Source organism: Neovison vison, chromosome 7 (assembly GCF_020171115.1).
Source record: "Neovison vison isolate M4711 chromosome 7, ASM_NN_V1, whole genome shotgun sequence".
In the NCBI taxonomy this organism is placed as follows: Eukaryota; Metazoa; Chordata; class Mammalia; order Carnivora; family Mustelidae; genus Neogale; species Neogale vison.
Window position 1 is genome coordinate 57,389,287 of NC_058097.1, and position 23,634 is coordinate 57,412,920.

Genomic DNA, 23,634 nt, shown 5'->3' on the forward strand with positions numbered 1-23,634 from the left:
TGGACTCGGCTTGGTTTTTGGGTCCGGGGGTCTCCTCCTGAGAAGGGGTCCATTCCGGGGTGCTTGGAGCCCCGGGGGATCTTTCACCCCCAACACCGTGGAGGAAGGCTGCCTTCCTCCCATTCATAACAGGGGCAGGAGTAGCCACAGGGGTGGCAACTGGAACAGCAGGGATAGGAACTTCCATAGACTTTTATTACAAACTCTCCCAAGCCCTGAATGATGACATGGAACGGATTGCTGACTCCCTCACAGCCCTACAGACGCAAGTCACCAGCCTGGCAGCCTTAGCTCTACAGAACCCATGGGCCTTAGACCTCCTGACCGCCGAAAAAGGAGGGATCTGCCTATACTTAAATGAAGAATGTTGTTACTTTGTTAAACAACCAGGTATAGCTACCTCCAGGATCAAAGAACTCAGGGATCGGATCCAAGCACGGAGGCCAGACATGTCTTCCTGGAGCCTGGACCCCTACACCTGGGTAACCTGGCTGCTCCCTTTGGCAGGACCTGTATGCATAATCCTCCTTCTAGTCTTCAGTTGCTCCCTGTCTTTTCCAATACTTGCAGGATCGCCTACAAGAACTTGTCCGAGTGTCCGTCACTCAACTCCTCCAGCCCTACTCTCGCCTGCCCACTTCCGACTACCCCTATGAGGAGGCAGGAAGTAGCCAGAACTGAGCCAACGCCCTGACACCATTATATTAAGCAAAAAGTCGGAATGTTGGGCTGGCAGAAAGGGCTGCTTAAGATGGTGAAAGTTCCCAGCACAAAACCTGAACTCGGACAGAAGAACAAAGGCCCAAGATGGCGAAAGTCCCCGCCAAAAGACTTGAGCTCGGACAGGAGAACAAAGGCCCAAGTAAGAATCTGAGACCCCCCCGCCCCAGGCTCCAGTGGACCAATGGGACCCCGATGAGCAGGCGAAATATCCAAATAAGGGAAACTTGCCAAAAGACCCGAGTTCCCCTCGAGACCCCTTAAAAGCCCCCTCCTCCCTGCCTTGAGCGCGACTTCCACCACTCTGCTTTTCAGAGTCGCAGAACCTTCCCGAGGGTGCCCACCTCCTCCCGGCGCAACTTTCCTGGCTGCCCTTCTCCTGAGCCCTGAAACTTCCCCGGAGAGTGTTTTTAATAAATCTTGCCTTGCACCCACTTTGCCTGGTGTTCTGTTTATCTCGCGGGAAAAACTTTACAAATCCCAGTCAGGGCAGGAGCCGCACGTCCTCACAGCGGCGCCAACGCCCCCGCGAACCCAGTCATTCCCCAGCTCGGCGCAGCCAGCCCCGCAGCCACACCCCCACGCTCCCACGCCTGACGGCACACAACTCCCCCGGGAACGCAAGCCCCCAGTCCCATCGGCCACACACCACAGCTAGCGGCCAGTCAGAAACGCGCGCCCGCGGCGTGACGCCGCTGCAGCCCACTCTCAGGCTGCATCCTCGTCCGCTGGCGCCACGCTCGGGCAGGGAGTTCTACACTCGGCTGGGGCGGCCATCACGCGGCCCTCCAGTCGCGCCGCTTGTGGTCAGCGCTCGGGTCGGTCCCGCACGCCTCGCACAGACCACCGCAGAAGCTGGCGGCTTCGGGGCCTGGAGGGTTCCTCTCCCGCCGCGACCCCAGCGGACCGCCCCAAGACTCACCTCACCCGCGAGGCGGGAGCGACTTCCGGGAGCTCACGGGGAGGCGCCCGCTCGTGGGGACCACGACTCCCAGAATGCGCCGCGCTGTCCAGCAGCGCGCCCGCCCTCCCGGACCACAATTCCCAGAATGCGCCTCGCCGTCCCGCGGGCGCGCGGGCTCGGCGGAACCACAATGCTCAGGGGTCTCGCGTTTCAAGCCCTGCAGCCCGTACGCCGCCCTCCCATCCTCCTGGATTACAAGCCCCAGAAAGCCCCGCGTCCCCTCCTGCGCACCCTGGGGGTACGACGGTAGTTGCAGTGCGGGCGGGTAATGGGCAGAAGGCTGGCCCACTGTGGGATTGTGGCGCACGTGAGTGGAGAGTTGGGCCAGGGGCTGTGCGGTAGGTGGAAGCGTGCACGGTGCGTGGGGGTGAGGGGTGACGGTGTCGGTGTGAGGGGTGTCTGCGTGTGTAGCATGTGTTGCTTTTTGTGACCATATACAGCTGATTGCACGTGTTTGTCCTTTGTGGCTGTAGGTGCCCCACAGTCTAGAGTGAATGTGTCATTTGCTGTGACCACGTGTGTGGGTAGTTCTGGTGTGTGTAACTTGTGCGTGTGCTCTCTGTGTTAGTCACCATATGTGATAATCCTGCAGCACGCTGTGGCTGTCACATTGAGAGAGGGTGTCTGGTGGTGGTACCCAGGAGGGCCTGATACAGCAGGAGGGTCCCAGACTGTGTAGAATTGCTCTGTGATGGTGCAGGGACTGTGACTGTGATCGCGGATGTGACTGTGTGATAGTGTGGATGCCTGAATGTGTGACTGTATGTGAGAACATGTCCTCTGTGGAGAGTCTGAGCAGGAGACTCCATCTGGTGGCGGAGGACAGGGTGGATAGGGGCCTAGCCCGTGTGGTGAGGCTTTGAGGTTGGCCTGGCCCATGCTTACTGACCCCAGCCTGTGATCATGGCCCCTTCTGCTCGTCAGAACTTTGCCTGCAGCCAGAATGAGCACCTTGTGTCTTCCACAGATGTGCACTGAGCAGTAAGGGCCAGTGCCATCCCAGATGGGACCTGCAGTGAAGACGACAGGCACCGCCTGCCTCTATGGAGTGGACGTTGTTGGGAAGGCAGACAAAATCAAAGATGCAAAAACTGCTTCAGAGGAGGTGGCATCCTAGCTGAGTCCTGAATAGAGGGAAGAGGCAGAGTGTTTCAGTAGATGGAATGCTAATCCCAAGAGCCCGAGGCGGTTATAGGCAAGGAGGCCCAGCTGGGGTGGATTGAGGGAAGGACATAGCAAAGGATAGGGATAGAATCGGGAGGCCTGTGGGGGCAGGTGGTGCAGAGCTTATGGGCCATGTGTGGACTTGGATGTCTACCCTGAGAGAGGTGGGAGCCATGGGAAGCCTTTGGCCAGAGGACTGTGCTTTGATTTAGCTCTTTGTAGGATTCCTCTGGCTGTTATAGGGGAAGTCTCCTGGGGTGAAGGTAGAGGCAGGGAGACCTAGGAGGTGAGTGCTGCTGGAATCCCGGGGAGCAGGGTAGGTTGGATCAGGATGGTAGAGGTAGAAGTATTGCTAAGTGGTCAGATACAGGTCTGTTTTGAAGACAGAACAGACAGGCTTGATGGGTTGAAGTGCAGCATCCAAGGGGAGAGCAAGGCTGGCCCAGGAGCCTGAGAGTGTTTTACTTTGCTACAGCTCCCAGTCACTGCATTAGGGCCCACCCATATGACTTCGTTTAATGTTTGCTATCTCTTTAAAGGTCCTGTCTCCAAATACAGTCACATTCTGGGATATACCAGGCGTTAGGTTAGGGTGTTAATGTGTGAATTTGGGTGGGACGCAGTTCAGCATGTAATGGGATGAAGGGGCATTGGTATGAGTGTGGGGATACTTTCTGGGAGGCTTCTGAGGGTAGGGGACAGAGGGCAACAGCCAGAGGAGACCCAGGTGCCAGGGAGTAACGAGCCTGGATTGACAGTAGTTGTGGGGTGATCTGGAAAGTCGATGGGAGCTTTCCTCAGGGCCTTCCTCTCTGTCCAGATTAGGAGTCTGTGCTGTTAGAGCAGAGAGGAGTCTTACCCTTTCTATGACCTGAGGCTGGGGCATCCTTGGTGCTTAGCACAGGTCAGAGACCCAAGAAGAGTTGTGAAAAATGAATGGCGGAGTGACAGTATTCCATTCTTGAAGCTGCTTATCTGGATTCTGTCTTACTTTCCATCCTCACCGTGGCCCTTCCACTCCACACCCCAGACTTTGGAAGACACATTTATGCTTATTCTCTGATTACTGGACCAGTGCTCTGGACCTCTGGGTTTTCCTGAATATACTCTCCTCTCCCTCTCTCTCTTTCTCATCTTCTCCCCAGAATTCAAACCCCATCTTTTATTCCTAATTTGGCAGTTATGTCAGTCAGCTATTGCTCTGTAATGAACTGCTACAACAGTTCACTGACCGACAGCAGTAAGCACTTTTTTCTCTCATGAGTCTAAGAATTGGCTAATCTGGGCTGGGTTCCAGGCTATAGGTTGGGTCCATCTCTGCTGTATTTGTCTTGTATGGCTCATAGGGCAAGTTTATCTCATGGTGATGACAGAGATGCCTGCAGGCTTGAGGCCCAGGCTCAGAACTAACATACTAGCAACTCCACTTAGATTCTGTTGGCCAAAGCAAGTCACATGACCACACCCAAAGTCAAGGAAGAGGCATCCATGCTGCCTTTAGTGAGAAGAAACACAAATATGGCCAAGGCTATATATTACAAGGAGGGGTAGAGAACTGAACCGTTAATTCTGTCTACTTCATCAATACTTTTTTTTTTTTTTTTTTCAGCTTAGACAGTCAACGGAGTTGACATTTGTGATCTTGGTTTCTTTCAGATCAAGGACGGTAACCACAGAGCATATTCAAAGAGCTGCTGCAGTTCAAGGTAACAAGGGAGGTCATCAGAAAAAAGAGCTCACGGGGCTCTGCCTTCAAAGACGCTGATGCTACTGAGGAGACTTTTCTAGGTAAAAATATTTTAAGAAAAGGTCATTCCCCAATAGACCTTTGGGAAATAGTCAATAGACTAGAATCTCCTAGTATGGGGAGAGGTTATAGGCAATAAAGTTGTGAGAAGGGGGGGACGCCTAGGTGGCTCAGTCACTTAAGCATCTGCCTTTGGCTCAGGTCATGATCCCAGGGTCTGGGATCAAGTCCTGCATGGGGCTCCTTGCTCAGCGGGGAACCTGCTTCTCCATCTGCCTGCTGATCCTCCTGCTTGTATTCTCTCTCTCTGACAAATAAATAAATAAAATCTTTTTTTAAAAAGTTGTGAGGAGTGTCAGGATACCTTCCAGCTCTATAAAAAAATAGAACGTTGCTGTGGAAAAGAAACCACACATGTTAGGTGCACATGGAGGAAACTTTGAGCACATGCCAGAGGCAGTTGTGTCCTAGGCTGCCTGTGTGGACAGGAGTCCCTGCAGGTTCAGCTTGTATTGGAAGAGTTTCAGGGAGCACTTGGCCCTCCCTGTGCACAAGAGGACTCACGCTGGGAAAAAGCCCTATCCATGTAGCACCTGTCCATGTAGCACCCGTGGGAAAGTCTTTCGGTGCTGGTCTAACCTCATTGATCACCAGAGGATCCATACTGAAGTGAAACCCTATGAATGCCACGAGTGTAGAAAAGTCTTCCTTTCCCGGTATATAGTGTACTAAAAAGTACACCAGAGGACCCACCCCAGAGGGAAGTGGTACGAATGCAAGTAGTGTGGCAAAGCCTTTCCGGGGAGCTTGGACCTGCGGAAGAGCCCTGGTGGCTATGCTGTCTCCATGCCCCACGTTATCTCCCATCGTCCAGAAGGCCTAAGGCATGTCCTCTCTCTCATCTTACACCTACACTCTCATTGCTTCCCTCCCCGTTGCCAGAGTTTGCCCTTTTGCCTGGTTCTCTTTCCATATTATTTTCCCTTTAAAAATTAACTCCCTTCTTTTTAAACTATAGCTCACATACCTCAAGTTCATCCTTCTAAAGTGTGCAGTTCACTTTTTAAAAAGATTTTATTTTTTTATTTGACAGAGATCACAAGTAGGCAGAGAGGCAGGCAGAGAGAGAGAGAAGGAAGCAGGCTCCCTGCTGAGCAGGGAGCCCAATGTGGGGCTCAATCCCAGGACTCTGGGATCATGACCCAAGCCGAAGGCAGAGGGTTTAACCCACTGAGCCACCCAGGTGCCCCTGCAGTTCACTTTTTTTTTTTTTTTTAAATTTTAATTTTAATTTTTTTCAAAGATTTTATTTATTTATTTGACAGAGAGATCACAAGTAGGCAGAGCAGCAGGCAGAGAGAGAGAGAGAGAGAGAGAGAGGGAAACAGGCTCCCCGCTGAGCAGAGAGCCTGATGTGGGGCTCAATCCCAGGACCCTGGGATCATGACTTGAGCTGAAGGCAGAGGCTTAACCCACTGAGCCACCCAAGCGCCCCCATTTTTATTATTTTTTTAAGGATTCTATTTATTTATTTAACAGAGAGAGAGAGATCACAAGTAGGCAGAGAGGCAGGCGGGGGAGGGGGAAGCAGGCTCCCTGCTGAGCAGAGAGCCCAATGTGGGCTCAATCCCAGGACCCTGAGACCATGACCTGAGCTGAAGGCAGATGCTTAACCCCACTGAGCTACCCAGGCGCCCCATGCAGTTCACTTTTTAATATATTCACAAGGTTGTGCAAAGACCACCCCTGTCTAATTCCAGAAGGTTTTCCTCACCCCAAAAACAAACCCCATATCCATTAGCAGTTACTCCCTATTCTCCCATCCCCAGCCTCTGACAGCCATTAATCTGCTTTCTGCCTCCATAGATTTGCCTGCACTGGTATTTTGTGCACATGGCCCCTTCTCGTTTTCTCACCACTGGTAGACACACGGTGGCACTGGCTGCCCTCATCTCCTTGGGTCTTCTTGGCCTCCCCTTTGCTTTTCTGCCTTTTGTTGTCAAAGGAAGAGCCCCAGGATGCTCAGCCCCAGTAATCATAACAAGAGACCACATTTTTATTGGGCCCCTTTTGTGCACCAGGCACTCTCTGGGTGGTTCTGGTTAATCCAGTTTCCCGGCTCTGCTGTGGCCATCCCTTTCTGCACCACTGAAGGCTTTACCTCTGGCAGCTGCTGCTTTTTTTTTTTTTTTTTTAATTAAGATTTTATTTATTTATTTTTGAGAGAGACAGAGAGAGCAGGAGAGGGGAGAAGGTCAGAGGGAGAAGCAGACTCCCCATCGAGCTGGGAGCCCAATGTAGGACTGGATCCTGGATCATGAGCTGAGCCGAAGGCAGTCACTCAACCAACTGAGCCACCCAGGTGCCCTACCTCTGGCAGCTTCTGCTTTCCAGCTCTCAGCCCTGCCTTCTCTCCAGCCCAGCTTCACATCACTGGTGCCTCCCTGCCTCCAAGCAGAACTTGCCTTCCCACCCACATACCAGGGAAAAGAGCCCCACATTTTTCCTGATTTTTCTTTTATCACTTCCATAAACCATTGTTCCTGTTTTCCCCCGGGTACAGCTGGTTGTGCTCCACTGGTCTGGTTTGTGTCTAGAGAGGCTGCATTGGTTTCCTATTGCTCTAACGAATTACCACAAATGTAGTGGTTTATAACAACAAAGATCTTTCTGGAAGTCAGAAGTCCATAATGGGTCTCAAGGGGCTAAAATCGCCCTAGTGGCAGGGGAAGTTCTTTCTTGAGACTCCAGGAGAAAGCTATTTCCTTGTCTCGTCTACATTCCTTGTTTCCTATCTGCGTCAATGTCATCTCATTTCCTTCTCTGACTCTGGTCCTCTTTGCCTTTCTCTTTCACTTAAAAGGATCTTTGTGATGACACTGGATCCACCTGGTGACCCAGGATTCTCCCCACCCCCCCCCACCTCCCGTCTGCAAATTCTCTTTAGCCGTGTAAAGTATCATATTCATAGGTTCTGGGGATTACGAGGTAGGCATCTTTAAGCAGGGAGAGGAGGCATTATTCTGCCTACCACAGATCCAGATCGCACTGGTTTGGGGTTTGGTTTGGTCACCCAGATTTTTATCCAGGCAATTCTCACGTGTAAGTGAGGCTGGGAACCACTGGCTAAGGAGCGGGGGGATGCAATAGGAAGTACAGGCTATCAGGAGGGACCCGGCGGATCTCAGTTCCCAATTGTGCTTCTTACTCTCTCCTGCTCAGGCAGATGATTCTACTTCTCTGGGTCTCCACTTTCTCCATAGCATGGAGATAATAAACCTGACTCTATAATATGGAAAACTAGAGATAAGAAACTCTCACGTCAGGGCACATGGGTGGCTCAGTCACTAAGTGTCTGCCTTTGGCTCAGGTCATGATCTCAGGGTCCTGGGATCGAGCCCCGCATCTGGCTCTCTGCTCTGCTCTGCTCGGTGGGGAGGCTGCTTCCTCCTCTCTCTCTGCCTGCCTCTCTGCCTACTTGTGATCTCTGTCTGTCAAATAAATAAAATATTTGAAAAAAAAAAAAAAGAAGAGAGAGAGCATCTTCTGTCGGTGTGTGAGCGTGCCATGTTTTGTGAGGGTGTGTTTAAGTGCAGGTGCACACCACCCAAGGAGTGAAGTGACAGCCTCGAGGCCCCAGGGACTCCCCCTTGCCTCCTGCCCCAGGACAGTCCAGCTGGGCCTAGAGGCCCAGTCTCTGCCTCCCGCAGCTAGTGCCCGCAGCTTCCCTGCCCTCTGCACAGTGTCTGAACAGCTCTCTGCAGACAGACGTTCGATATGAGACACACACAGGTGCACCATCAATAGGAATGGGCAGAGAACTTGAAGACTGGCCTTCTGGAGAAAGTGAATCGTCCAGGGCCATTCTGTGGGTACCATTCTGCTACTGTGTGTTGCTGTGCCAGACTCTGCCCTGACCATCAGATCCCATAAGAGCTGGGTGTTTCCCACCTCCTGCCCTCTCCCCCGGCAGGGCTGTTCCTGCCAGCTGTTTGTGGCACTTCTTTCTCATCACCCAACCTCAGCCAATCTGTAACCGTCACTGACCTGCCTCAGGTGGAAGGTGCTTCCTGGTGGAACGACACTCACACTGCACATACTTTCTCTCCAAGTTAACATGTTCATGCTGGGAGGCGTTCACCATCCCCATTTCGCAGACAAGAACGTGAGGCAGGGAGTAAAGACCCAGAGTGCCTTGGGGTTATGCTGGACTACAAACCCATGGAGCTGGATTTAGCTGGTTCTTAGGCCCGACCACCCTGCAGGAAGGAAGCAGCCTTTGCTGAGAGCTGGCCCATCCCTCCTTGTCCCTCCACCTTGCTGCCAGGACACAGTCCCTGTTTTTACAGGGGCTGAGTTGGGGGTCTGTGGCAAGCCCGCCCCATCTCCCTGGTTCACTTACTCATTCTGTCCCAATTTTGTCCCAGCCACGTGCCAGGGGATGGGTCTATGGAGGCACCTCAGACAGGTGTGTGCTGAAGGGGCTCTGGGTCCAGAGTGGCCTCTGAACAAGGACATGGACAATGACAACACAATGTTCTTAATGCCACGCGGGACATGAGGGTAAGACACGTTGCTTCTGATTCAGCCAGTGAGGAGGGGCCCTGGAGCTGATGCTGAGGACAGGAGACCAAACCAACCTGGGTTTGGACAACACAGGGATGACTGGAAATGAACCCAGAAAGATGGGGTATGGTGTGTGAATGCAGGGGCTTCAAGGCCAGACCACATCCTGATGGCCACAGAGAACTCCTGAGTGAAGCTGTGTGGGAAAGTGAAAGGCTCACACCTGTGACGGGATGAAGGAATGGCTCCAGCAGGCACGTAACCAACATCTAGACTGAGCAGTGGCTTGCCAGCTCCTACTTTCTGCCTTTACCTAAGTCAGCTGATGGTTCAACCTGCTTCTTCAGGTGGGACCCAATCACCCCACCATTTCTCAGTCACAGGAGAACGGCAAATTCTAGAACTGCCTCCTTATAGTAAATACCCCTTGCATATGCTGAAAGGGATGGAGGGACTGTTCCCTCTCTGTCCCCATTTGCTAACTCATATATTTTTATCCTGAAAAGTGAGTGGCTTCTAGCCGAGGTCCTCTGGCAATGGTTTAACCTCTGAAAATCTCAGCTCCTTGGGGCGCCTGGTGGCTCAGTCGGTTAAGCGTCTGACTCTTGGTTTTAGCTCAAGTCATGGTCTCAGGGTCATGATTGGGCCCTGTGTCAGTCTCCATGATCAGCACAGTCTGCTTGGGATTGTCTCCTCTACCACTACCCTCCTCAAATAAGTAGGTCTTAAAACAACAACAAGAACAAGAACAACAACTCAGCAACTTGTCTCTAAAGTGGGGATAAAAATATCTGCATCCCAGGGGTGCTGAGAGGATGAATGGAACAATGGGTGTAAGTGCTTACCAAGTGCTAAGGTCTTACGTGAATGTCACCGGCTCAGATGATTTTAATGAAATCCTTGTGTTGAAAGTGATGAATGACACACAATGTCTTTTTTAAAGACTGCAACTTTTGGCGCCTGGGTGGATCAGTCATTAAGCATCTGCCTTCAGCTCAGGTCATGATCCCAGGGTCCTGGGACTGAGTACCACGTTGGGCTCCCTGCAGGGAGCCTGCTCTTCCCCCTCCTGCTCCCCTTGCTTGTGTTCTCCTAAATAAATAAAATAAAATACCAGGACTGTGACACACCACATTTCAGCATTACAAACCTTACTTTCTGGCCGAAGAAAAAAACAAAACCATATGGCCAGAGTTAATACAAGGCACCAACAACTGAAAAAGCATCTTTTTTTTTTTTAATTTTTAAAGATTTATTGGGGCACCTGGGTGGCTCAGTGGGTTAAGCCTCTGCCTTTGGCTCAGGTCATGATCTCAGGGTCCTGGGATCGAGCCCCGCATCGGGCTCTCTGTTCGGCAGGGAGCCTGCTTCCCCTTCTCTCTCTGCTTGCCTCACTGCCTACTTGTGATCTCCCTCTCTGTTAAATAAATAAAATCTTAAAAAATAAATAAAAGCAAGGATGGGGGCTCCTGGGTGACTGTTTTTTGCCAGATGTTGTGTGCACTTCTGTGATTTGTGATGTTTGTGTATGTGTGTGTGTCCGTGTCCTGTCTTAGTTCATGCCCAGTCTTCTCTCTCATGGAAATGTTTTCACACTCTAAAATAAATGTATCTTTAAAAAGTAATATTACGGGGTGCCTAGATGGCTCAGTGTGGTTAAGCCTCTGCCTTCAGCTTGGGTCATGATCTCAGGGTTCTGGGATCGAGCCCCGAATCGGGCTCTCTGCTCAGCAGGGAACCTGCTTCCTCCTCTCTCTCTGTCTGCCTCTGCCTACTTGTGATCTCTCTCTCTGTGTGTCAAATAAATAAAATCTTTAAAAAAAAAAAGATTTATTTATTCACTTTAAGGGAGAGAGGATGTGCACTCTCTAAAGTGGATAAAAGCTCGACTGACTGAGCTACCCAGGTGCCCTGAAAAAGCATCTTTTTAAGTTTCATGTTTTTTGGTTTTTGTTTTTAATTTCATTTTTGCCTTGGCAAAACCTGAAACGACTGTTCCAGACCTGCTGGGACCGTAGTCTCTCCGACCACCTGGTGGACATCTGTGGGAACCTGCATGATGGAGCACGGGAGGGGCTGCTGCTCCCCTTGAAGGCTACTCTGGCCTTCTCACCTAACCGGCTGACCCTGCAGCAAGACGTGTATGATGGCAAGGGGCTGCTCTGCACCGGCCCGGGGTTGTTGATCCTCCCGGCGCCCTCTGCCAAGGAGAAACACCACACCAAAGACGACGGGTCGCCGCCATGTTCGGTGCGCGCCCGGGTCACTGAGGGATGAGCGCGGAAAGTGCTGCCGAGGGTCTTCTGATACCCGCCGCACTCACGTGGTGTCCCCTGGGAAAGGACTTTCCGGTGCCAGGCTAGAGATCTGCCTGGACTGAAGACTTTCTCACATTTGTGACACTTAAAGGGCTTCTGTACAGCGTGAACCCTCCGACAGGGAAGGAGGGCCACAGGCTTGCGGACCAGTCTTCCAGCTCAGGAAGCGTATGCAGGGCCCGGTGCCCGCATGGACGCACCGGCGCTGCATGAGGTGTGTGCCGCGGCTGAAGGCTTTGCTGCACACACTACACATATAGGGCTGCTCCCACGTGTGCACCTGGTAGTGCTTAGTGAGGTGGGACATCTGGATGTAGGCCTTGCTGCGCTTGTCGCACTTGTGGGGCTCCTCCCCGGTGTGCGTCCCAGGTGGAGGGTGAGGCGGCGCTCTGCACAAAGGCCCTTCCGCGGTCCCCACACACAGAGGGCTTCTCCCCACTGTGGATCCCTTCGTGCCGGGTGAGGAGCGTGCTCTGGCTGAAGGTCCTCATGATTCTCCACGCTCCTAGGGCCGCTCGCCTGTGCGCACCCTCTGGTGTTTGGCCAGGGAGGAGCTCTGGCCGAAAGCGTGGCGGTTCCCACATTCCCGACGCGCGCGGCGGTGCTAGTGCTCGGCCAGCGAGGAGCGGAGGCCTGCAGCACGTGCGGCACTCACAAGGCCTCTCCCCGCGTGGGTCCTATGGGGGACCAGGAGGCCTGAAGACTCGGCAAAGGCTCTGCCGCACTCACAGCGAGTGAACAGCCTCTCCCTGGTGCGGACTCGCTGGGGCTGTGCGAGGTGCGAGCGCCAGCTGAAGGCGCACCCGCACTCCCCACAGCTGAAGGGCTTCTCGCCCATGTGCACCCGCTGGTGCTTAACAAGCGATGAGTTCTTGCTGGAAGGCCGGCCACATTCCCCCCACAGTATGGCTTCTTGCCAGTGTGCTTTGGTGTTGAACGAGATGTGTGCTCTGTCCGAAGACCTTCCCACTCTCCTCGCACATGTAGGCCTTCCGTTTACCGGGAATCCGTGGAGAGCCCACAAGGTGTGTATTCTTGCCAAAGCCATCTCCCCACTCACCACGCACCAGCGTGTCCCCCACAGTGTGAGCTCCCTGTGGGTGACTGGGTCTGGAAAAGAGCGGGGGGCTTCCAGACATACACTCTCTTCTTGGCAGGGTGCCCTGATCTAGGACTGAAAGGCAGGTGAGGCCCTTTTTGCCAACGTGGCTTGTGGGAGCTTGAGCCCTGAGAGGACTGGTGCTCAGTGAGGAATGGGTGCCAGGAGAAAGTCCCTGCAAGGCTCCACTCTGGGCTCCTCTTCCCCTGGCTGAGTATCATTTCTTGGCATTGTCTCTCTACCACCTGGCCTTCCTGCTCTGTGGCTTCTTTCTGGATGGTGTGCCAGAAATCCTGCCCTGTAAGTCCCACTGTCCTTGGCCCCTGAAGCAGAGCACCTTTCTCTAAAGGCAGCCGTGCAGTTTGGGGCCTAGGCTCTGTGTCTGAAAAATAAGCAAAGAAACATGCTCAAGCCCTAACCCGTCTGAAAGGGATGGACAGAACCTCAGTCAGACTGGGACACACAGACCTGTGCCTTTCAGCAGCATTCCTGCAGCTGAGGACAGAAGATTGAAGAGATCAAGGTCCAGAAGACCACTACAGGCTTGGTGCCTCCCTAGGACTTACAGGACTTGAAAAAGAACCACACTGTGGCTGTGACTGATTAGAGCAAAAGGACACTAGGCAAAATCCGTGACGGGAAAAGGCACAGGGGGCAGAGCCCTCTTCCAGTGGAGCCACGCAGCATGCACCAAACCCCTCCTACGCTGGACATGAACATACAAAGTGTAGTCTCTGGTTTGTTAGAGACTCCGTACCCAGGGTTTCACTGGGGGCTGGCCACATAAATGCACCCACTGTGTAGCATCTACCAAAATCCCACACTCTCAGAAGGAAAATAGGCATTCAGTATAAACGACACTGTCTGGACAAATAGTCTGGGCGTAGTGAGACACTCTTACCATTTAAGACATGGTGGGAATCCTCCCACGATCCATGTTCCCAGACCAGTCAAAGGCCAACCCTGCACCAGGCCTTTCCAAGAATGGTGGCCACAGGCCTGCTGTCAAGCCTCTTCTGCATGGTAAGGAAGGAAAATGGCAGAATGGAACACAGAAAGGCTAGGGGCCAAGGCCACCAAGAGCCACCCCACCTGTCAGCTGCCACTGGGGGTGTTTTACAACCACACCCTTACCACAACAGGGCCTGGTCAACAGAATGGAAAACAGTCAAACAAAAACCTGGACATGAGCGTTCATAGACCACTACTGCCAGAGGTTAGAAGCCAGACACAAAAAGACCACACATAGTATGACCTGTATCTATAGGAAAAACAAATGAATTTATACAAATACATTTATATAAACTTCATTTATATGAAATGTCAGAACAGGCAAATCACAGAGACAGGAGGCGGATTAGTGGCTATCGGGTCTCTGGAAGTGATCCCTAAGTGACCGTCGGTTTTATTTACAGGCTTCTGCCTACTGGCTCTTTTCTGGTCGATGTACATTGCACCTCCTTGCCCCAGGAGGAGAAATAAACTGATCTGAACTATAGTATTGTAACTATGGTGACCACAGGTTCCAAAACTGTATTGTGTACCTCACAATTGTAATTGTAATCTTTCTCACCACAGAAAAAATATCACAGCTATGTGAGGTGATGGATATATCAATTAGTTTGATGGTGGTGATCATTTCATAATGTATATGTATTTCAAAACAAAATGCTGTACTGTTTAAATATATATACATTTTGTCTGTTATTATACCTCAAAAAGAAAACTGGGGGGAGAGATTAATTTTAAAAAACACTTGATCTGATAGATGCTAACTTCACTCATCTGGACCTCTTGGGACACCTCTCTCCATAGTCCGGGGATCTTCCCACTGCTCATGCTTGGAGATCACATCTGGTTTGCAATCAGGAAGTCCTGCACATCGTTAGAAAGTAGGAGGGAAATATTGATGCTGTTGCCACAAGCCAGCCAGACCCCAACAGACCCAACAGACCCAACAAGGCAGCGTGTGTGCCCCAGGCACAGGAGGTCTCTGGTGATACGGGGTAGGGCGTCCACTCTACACAGATGGGAACCAACTGGGGAACACAGGTCAGAGCAAGGACATACCTGGGTGTGGGTTACTGGGGACAAGGCAGGGGATAAATACGTACATGTATGTGTGAACACACATGGAAATGCACACACGGGACATGAATGAAGAAGTGACAGGAAGGCCTCCTTAGAGACACTAAGTTGCTGTAGTTCCTCAGCATCACGTCATGGTACAGGATCCTCTGTGTGAGGCCCAGCAGCCCCCACTCCTCCCATGTGAAATCTATGGCCACATCCTTAAATGTCACTGGCTTCTGAAACATCCCACATGCGTTGGCTCAGCCATGGACCCCATCTGAGCAGGGCCAGCCCCATGGGGAACAGTAGGATGTGAATGTTCTGGGAAACACCCTCTTGTCATGGGGGAGGGGCGTGGCTCATGTTGTGAGTGGCGCTGTTAACACCTTGACACTGGGTACTGCGGTCTCACCTGAATAATTGTGTTGTCTCCAAACTCCTGTTACAGCTTTACTCCTCAGGAAGAAGGTAATGAGAAATGCGGCCTTTGGCGGGAGAATTGGGTTTAGATGGGGTCATGAGGACGGAGCCCCACAATGGGACTAGTGCCCTCATAAGAAGAGGGAGAGACAAAGCATGTGTGCTCTCGTCTCCCTCGTTCCCTCAGTGTGTGAGGACACAGAGAGAAGCTAGCTCATCAGGAAGCCAGGAAGAGAAGGCTCACCGGAACCAGCCCTGTGGGCACCCTCATCTTGCACTTCCAGTCTCCAAAACTTTGAGGGATAAATTTGTTGATTAAGCCACACGTTTCACGGTATTTTGCTATAGGAACCTAAGCAGATTAAGACGCAGTGATGCCTCATCCCTTCCCAAAGCACTCAGGTTTGTGGCCTTAGAGTGACAGCTGGATGGCCCCTGTCAGCCCCCAACAAAGCCATCTGTCACACCTGTGTGGTCTACATCCACTTTAGGGCTGGGCAGGAGAGGCTTGGAGGATGTGATGGCATCCAAGACCAGCCACATGTGCTCTGGGACCAGTAAGTGTCCCCAACCTGGATTTTTTGCCCCACGGCAGCACCCTGAGACCATAGAAACAATCCCTCTGCCTTTGTGTGGCTGTCTCCCTGGGGAACCCATGAATAAAGGGCCTGTCAGCAGACACCATCAATTTCAGAGGAACTACTTACCATCAATACTCAAAGCCCCGAACCACCTTTCTAAACGCTGTTCAGTGCCCCCATTCACTCATTTACCCATTAACATCTTCCAGGTGTCGGCATATGCCAGTCCCTGCTCTGTCCCTTTCCTGGATGTTGGCTGGTAAACAGGGTGACCATAAAGAGCCTGTGTCCCAGATCGGTCCAGGCATGGATTTCCTGCAAGGTGCCCTAGACTGACAGGCTCACTCAGCCCCATCCTGGAGTGAAGGGAGAAGGAGAGGAAGAGGAGGAAGAGAGCCCTGGCCACTGAGGAAGGGGCCCTGCCCCAGGACTCATGCTCCTTGGGATCTGTGGCTCCATTCCAGTGACGAGTGGTCGAGCACCAGAGAAACAAGAATAGAAAGGAGGATGCCTGCTGAGACGAGTGAAATTTCTGGAAACTCACGTGGAAGGCATCTGCTGGCAATGCATTATCTTGGGCCTTGGGCTTGTCTTCCTTGATGCTCCCCTGAGAAGGAAGAGCTGGGGGAGGGGAGCGGATGTGAGGGAGGCCAGATCTGCCCTCAGGCCCCAGAGACCCAAGCCCCAAAGTCCCCTCACCTCACATCCCTCCCCTTGCCAGCCCCTAGACTCTTTCCCAGGGGCTCTGGCCCTCCTGGTCCAGACCCTCCCATAGGTGTTTCCTCTTGCACTGCTCACCCTGGGTCTGTTCCCTCCTGTTTATCCTCCAGAACTTGGCAGAACCACAGCCCTCAACATTTACTATATGCCAGTCATGATGTGGGCACCTTTCATAAGCTTGCTTGATTCTCATTCTGTCCCTATGAGGGATAGTTAGGATCGACACTACCTGACCCATTTTATAGGAAGGAAACTGAGGCATCGAGGGGTAAGATGTTTGCTGCAGTTGAACTTTTCCATGGAGGCACCCCCACTCTTGTCCCCATCCATGACCAGCCAAGATAGTGAGTCCTGTGTCCACATAGACAGATGGGGTGACCCACACACCCCAGAATTAGTCTGGGGATGTGACAGCCTACCTGGACTCTTGTAAAGGGATATACACAGCCACCATGGGTCCACAGTGACCTAGAAGATGACAAATACTTAGAGTACGAAGCCCTGGACCCACAGCTCCACTGTGAGCCACTAACAGGCCATATTCCTGCTCTGGGCCAATTTCTTCCTGGGTACAAAAAGCACAGGCTCCAGGGAGGATGGATGGCATTATGTCTTAGAAAGTCTCTGTGAAATAAAATGTAACATAGGACCAGCGCATGGTGTCCATGCTGCCAGAAGCCACACCAACTTTACATCCTTCATCTTGTCCTGGTTCCTACGCTGGGCCGGGGGTCACTGAGGTCAGGGCCCCAAAGAAAGCAGCCCTCTGATATGATCCTTGGAGGCTGGGCCTCAGACCCCTCCCTCGAAAACAGGGGACTATGTCTGAGCCAAGACCCTGAGAGCAGCCGCAGCTGCCTGTGTTGCAGCTCCATGCCATCCCCAGGGCGCTAACTTCTCAAGGGTTGGCTGTGCAATTCTGGCCAAGTGCCCTAACATGAGAAAAAAGAGGTACTATCATCACTGTTCTACAGGAAGGGACAGGAGGCCAGAGAGAGGTTAAATCAGGGATACAAAGCAAGTGATGGGTGAGGATCTGAACCCACACAGTGATACTTGAGTCTGTGGTTTCAAAAAGATGTATTTTTAGTAGATGCATGAATGCTCAGTTGAATGAGTTTTTTTTTTTTTTTTTTTTAAGATTTTGTTTATTTATTTGACAGAGAGATCACAAGTAGGCAGAGAGGCAGGCAGAGAGAGAGGAGGAAGCAGGCTCCCCTCCAAGCAGAGAGCCCAACGCGGGGCTTGATCCCAGGACCCTGAGATCATGACCTGAGCTGAAGGCAGAGGTGTAACCCACTGAGCCACCCAGGGGCCCCCTGGATGTGTAATTTGAAGTTTAACTGATTTACATTTTTAAAAATATTTTATTTATTTATTTATTTGACAGAGATCACAAGTAGGCAGAGAGAGAGGAGGACGCAGACTCCCTGCTAAGCAGAGAGTCCGATGTGGGGCTCAACCCCAGGACCCTGGGATCATGACCTGAGCAGAAGGCAGAGGCTTTAACCCACTGAGCCACCTGATTTACATTTTATTTTTTAATTTTTTAAAGATTTTACTTATTTATTTGACAGAAAGAAATCATAAGCAGGCAGAGAGAGAAGAGGAAGCGGGCTCCCTGCTGAGCAGAGAGCCCGATGCGGGGCTTGATCCCAGGACCCTGGGATCACGACCTGAGCCGAAGGCAGAGGCTTCAACCCACTGAGCCACCCAGGCGCCCCCTGATTTACATTTTAATATCTCCATGGAGCTCTTAGCTACCATTCAGACAGCTTGCACTAGGACTTTCAGCACCGTGGACAGTTCCTGCCGGGCATCTGCCCCAGTGACTGCCACTGGGATTTCTGGCAACACACAACTTGTGCCTATTCTTGAACTTCACACAAAGTAAATTATATGCTGTGTAATAGTTTGTAGTCTCTGCCCTATGCTTTCAGGTTTATGGATGGCACTGGCAGCAGACTCCTGTCAGGATGCCTCTACAGGGACTGTCTGGGGACAAAGTGAGATACAGATAGGAAAGTACTCTGAGGGAAAAGCAATAGTCCCAGCCGTCCTGAATTCAAGTCCTATGAGACTCCCAGGAGTGAAGGGCTCACGTAAGGCCCTAATGAACCAGGTGCCCACCCCTTCCTCCCAGTGTCATTCCTAGACTGGAAAGAGTGAACATGAGGGGTAAGTGGAATCTGTCAGACCTAAGATCAAATCCATCTCACCACTCTCTGCTGGGTGATCTTGGGTTGCTCAGTTCACCTAAGGCCTAGGTTTTCTATCTGTAAAACTAAGTAATAGTATCTTTTGCAGAAAGGTGACTGTTCACTCATTCATTTAACAAATATGCCATGGGGGCGCCTGGGTGGCTCAGTGGGTTAAAGCCTCTGTCTTCGGCTCAGGTAATGATCTCAGGGTCCTGGGATTGAGCCCCACGTTGGGCTCTCTGCTTGGAGGGGAGCCTGCTTCCTCCTCTCTCTCTGCCTGCCTCTTTGCCTACTTGTGATTTCTGTCAAATAAATAAAATATTTTAAAAAAATCAAAAACAAACAAACAAACAAATATGCCATGGACTACACACCACACCATGAAATTTATAGTCTGTGATGAATGGGAATGCTAAACAAAACAAAACAAAACAACATAATGTAGATGTGTGTGGCACCTGTTTTGAATCAAGTACCAGGGAGGGCCTCTGAGGTAGTATCTAAGCTTAAATGCTATTCAGTGCCCAGAGGCTGGACAAAGGGTGAGCCCTGGAAACAGGTAGGAGTCAGGTTATGCAGGGCCCAGAAGGCATGGGAAGAAGTGTGGATTTAGTCACATCAGGGTTTAGCAAGTCAGTCCCACAGCCCATTTCTGTACAGACTGTGAGCTAAGAAGAGTTTTTCCATTTTTAAGTGGTTGGGCGGGAAAAATCATCAGAAGATTAATGTTACATGAAATTCAGATTTCAGTATTTGATGAAGTTCTGGATTTCATCAGGGGAAAAAAACACATGGGTATGTGTTTTCTCTCTTGTTAGATTAAGTACCTACCTGACCTGACATCTTGGGTTTTGTCTCTTGGCCTACAAAGTTGAAATGTTAGCTACCTGGTATTTATAGGGTGAGTTTACCAATGCTGCTGTGACAACCAGGGCAGGGATAGAAGGCTTAAGGGAGAGGTGGCCTCACCATTCAGGGTTTAAAAACCTCTCTGGTGCGGTGCGGAGAGCAACAGAGGCAGGAAAGGGAGGCAGGAGACCCGTGAAGAGGGGGTCGTCTGGACTAGGCTGAGGATGGCAGGGCAGTAGAATGAGGGCAGCAGGGCATATTCTGAGAGAAAATCTGGTTTCTGAAAATGTCCAGCCCTGTGACTACCACCCTGACATGTACCTCACCTGGCTCCTCGGGCTCCATTGCCTGGCACTCTGCTCTGTCTCTTGGCTGCTTGACCTCAGCAGCTACAGGATAGGGAGCATGTGGTCTTAGTCCCAGACAGAGATCCCAGGTTGTGGGTGAGTCTTGCAGAGATGGATTCCAGTTCCCAGAGCTACTGCCTCCTCCCATCTACTCCCACACAGCGGTCAGACTTCTGGCTTTCACTTCAGGACTCAGGGCTGGGATTCTGGAAAATGAAATACTGCTGGATGAGCGAAGGCACCAGGGAGCACGTGTGGCCATACAAATGAGCTTTCCTGGGAAAGACCCAACTGCCTCCTTCCTCCAAATGGAAAACATATGTCCACACAAAAATCTGTATGTTCACAGTACCATTATTTGGGTAAACAAACTGTGGTATAGCCACACAATGGATTATTATTCAGCTATTAAAAATTTAATGAAATACTGATATATAGCACAACATGTATTTTAAAAACATTTTGCTCAGTGAAAGAAGCCAGACACAAAAAAGCCACATACTGTTATGATCCCATTTATATCTCATGTCCAGAACAGAGGCAGATTAACAGAAAGTAAATTAATGGTTGTCAGGGGCTGGAGAAAAGGGGAATGAGAGTGACCGCTAAGGGGTACAGGCCACAGGCACACACCTGAGGTCACACCTGTAGACACAAAGAGGGTGTCATACATACAAAGCATCCCTTCCCCACAAACATGCATGGTGACACACCTGACCACCCACACATACCTGAGGTCTCATCTGCACATATAAGTGGTGTCACACATGCAATACATTCTTCCCTTTTGACATGCACAAGCGGTAACACATCCAGTCAAATGCACATACCTGAGATCACATCTGCACACCCAGACACTGACACACTGGGCTCTCCCACACACACCTGCGGTCTCATCTGCACACACAAGTGGTGTCTTGCCAGCAAGACACCCTTCCCCTCTGAAACGCACACGCGGTGACACACTTGGCCACACGCACACACCTAGGGTTACACCTGCACACATAAAACACTGACGCCCTGGGTTCCCACACATACCTGAGGTCTCGTACCTACACGCACGTGGTACCTCACATACCAAACACCCCTCCTCTCTGACACGCACACGTGCAGTGCCACATTCGGCCATACACAACTGAGGTCTCACGGGCACGCGCAGGGTTCTCCTTCGCAGCCTTCCGCGTGCGCTCGCGCCCACGGCCCCTCCTTTCTCCCCCGTCCCCCACGGCGTCCCCGCGACCCATCTCCGAGTCGCGTTGCCCTCCGGGACCCGTTCAGCTACTCAGTCACTACCACCGCGTGCACAGACGGGCCTCGTCGCCCCTCACACTCACAAAAGTCCTCAGGCCGAAACCGCAGACTCAACAGCACCGCCCCCCCACAGAGCTTTGCGGCACCGCCAGCCGCCGAAGTGCGCACACTCGTCAAAGCCACTTCCGGTCCGCTTTTCCGCCGGTGGCCCGAACTCTGAGTTCGGGACTTTATCTCCCAGAGGGCCCTGCCGGCGGCGTGCCCGGAACTGGCCATGGGCAAGATGAATGGCCTTCTGGGAAATGAAGTCCAAAGGGCGACGGCACCGGGGAGGGATCTTGGGAACGTGGTTGTTCTGCGCCACTGGTGTGTGGGACCCGACGGACACCCACACGCTTAGGCTATTTGTTTTTTCATATACGGCGTCCTTTGTTTTCGCAAACGCACGTACATCCATACATGTCTACACAGTTTGAGGAATTTTCTCCAGTGAACACTGCTTCCCTGTGAAATTTCAGCAGATATCCGCAAAGAACTGGAGCATTGTTCCGCCTACTCAAGAAAGGACACTGAAACCTACGATTACCGACTCCGAGGTCTGTATGCTAATTTCTCCCAGTGACGTCCTACCTACCTTTTTGTTTACCTCTTTTATCCAAGCCCAGATAAAAAACCACGCACTGCTACTCTGCTGACCCCTGCAGTCTGGCCTTCTCTATCCTTCTCACTGATCAGCTGATCACAAGAGATTTAAAAATATCCCGTCAGCCACTTACCTTCGAACAGCATTATGCAAAACAACTTTCTAGAGATGAGGGAGATGTTCTGTTTGTAACTAGCGAGCAGTTGAAATGTGGTTGATGTGATTGAGGAACTCAATTTTAATTTTGGGTGAATTTAAAATTACATTTAAATAGCTACATGTGGCTAGTGATTACCACGTTGAACAACTTAGAACATCTGAAAGATGTTCACTTTGGCTCTCCTTACAAGAGACCTATGGGAGACTGTTTTTCAGACAGGACGCAGATTCCTTCCCAGTTACCTTTTGCACAAACAACTTTAATATTGCTGAAGATGGGGACGCCTGGGTGGCTCAGTTGGTTGGACGACTGCCTTCGGCTCAGGGCGTGATCCTGGAGTCCCGGGATCGAGTCCCGCATCGGGCTCCCAGCTCCATGGGGAGTCTGCTTCGCTCTCTGACCTTCTCCTCACTCGTGCTCTCTCTCACTGTCTCTCTCTCTCTCTCAAATAAATAAATAAATAAAATCTTAAAAAAAAAATATTGCTGAAGATGTACAAGAGATCCTGAAAATGGGCAACTTGGCTCGTTCATGAGTGGGCTCTCAAAATTTGGGCTGATACAGGGAATTTAATAACTTGAAAATTTGTGTGCTACTAAAATTTAGGTGCTAGTTTATAGCTTGCAAGAAAATTCATGGAGTCAAAGCTATTTACACTTAACTGGTTCCATTATTTCAATGCTCAGACATGTGTGCATTGAGTTAGTGTGTAGCTTAGTGTGGCTAAGAATTTTGTGTGTGTGTAGGTGCAACAAAAAATGAAGCCAATGATCAAACTTACTTTAATTTGCAAGAGTTGAGATTTTAAAATTTATTTTATGAACTGGTAATACTTTTACATGTTTCAAAATTCCAAAAGTATCAAAAGATATAGAGTGAAAATTATTCCTCATCCCTTTCCCCCCAGTTCTCCTCCCCAAGAGCAAATAGTATGACTGGTTACTTTGTACCCTTAGGGGTGTGTGTGTGTGTGTGTGTGTGTATAAGCAATGTTTTTTTACACAAATGGAAACATACTTTGCACACCTTATTACACCTTTTCATTTAACAATGTATCTTGGAGCTCTTTCTCGTAAGATTACATAAAGACAGTCCCCAATTTTAAAGCTGTGTAGTTCTCCATTCCAGCATAAAACACTAACGCAGTTCCCCATGGTGGACACTGAGGTTGTTGACAAATTTTCACTTCTGAAATCAATACCACAGTGAGACCATGTTCAAGCAGTCTACAACATACAAATAAACCTATTGGATTAACTCCTAGCAACAGGTTTACGGAGACAAAGAATTGTGTGTTTGTAATCTTGGATAGCAAGTAATAAATAGTACTTCACAGAGCTGTATCAATTTATACCCTCCCTGGAAATGTGTAGGAACCCCCCTCCTTTTGGATAAAAGTCAAGGCTGATAAAATGCTGGGTGGTCACACTGCTACAATCCTCCTGAAAGGTAATTTAAGAGCTACATTAAGGGGTGCCTGGGTGGCTCAGTGGGTTAAGGCCTCTGCCTTTGGTTCAGGTCATGATCTCAGGGTCCCGGGATTGAGCCCCGCATCCGGCTCTCTGCTCTGCAAGGAGCCTGCTTCACCCACCTAACTCTGCCTGCCTCTCTGCCTACTTGTGATCTGTCAAATAAATAAATAAAATCTTTTAAAAATTTGTATTTATTTATTTTTAAAAAGATTTTATTTATTTATTTGACAGACAGAGATCCCAAGTAGGCAGAGAGAGGAGGAAGCAGGCTCCATGCCGAGCAGAGAGCCTGATGCAGGGCTCGATCCCAAGACCTTGGGATCATGACCTGAGCTGAAT

General features: G+C 50.8%; 1 long non-coding RNA gene across 1 annotated transcript; it reads left to right on the forward strand.

Annotated features, from left to right (window-relative positions):
- Positions 1-1,783: 1,783 nt before the first annotated feature.
- LOC122912123 lies at positions 1,784-11,589 on the forward strand. Its single transcript, XR_006385548.1, has 3 exons — positions 1,784-1,922; positions 4,505-4,636; positions 11,163-11,589. It is a non-coding gene; the product is annotated as an uncharacterized LOC122912123 (long non-coding RNA).
- The last annotated feature ends 12,045 nt before the right edge of the window (positions 11,590-23,634 follow it).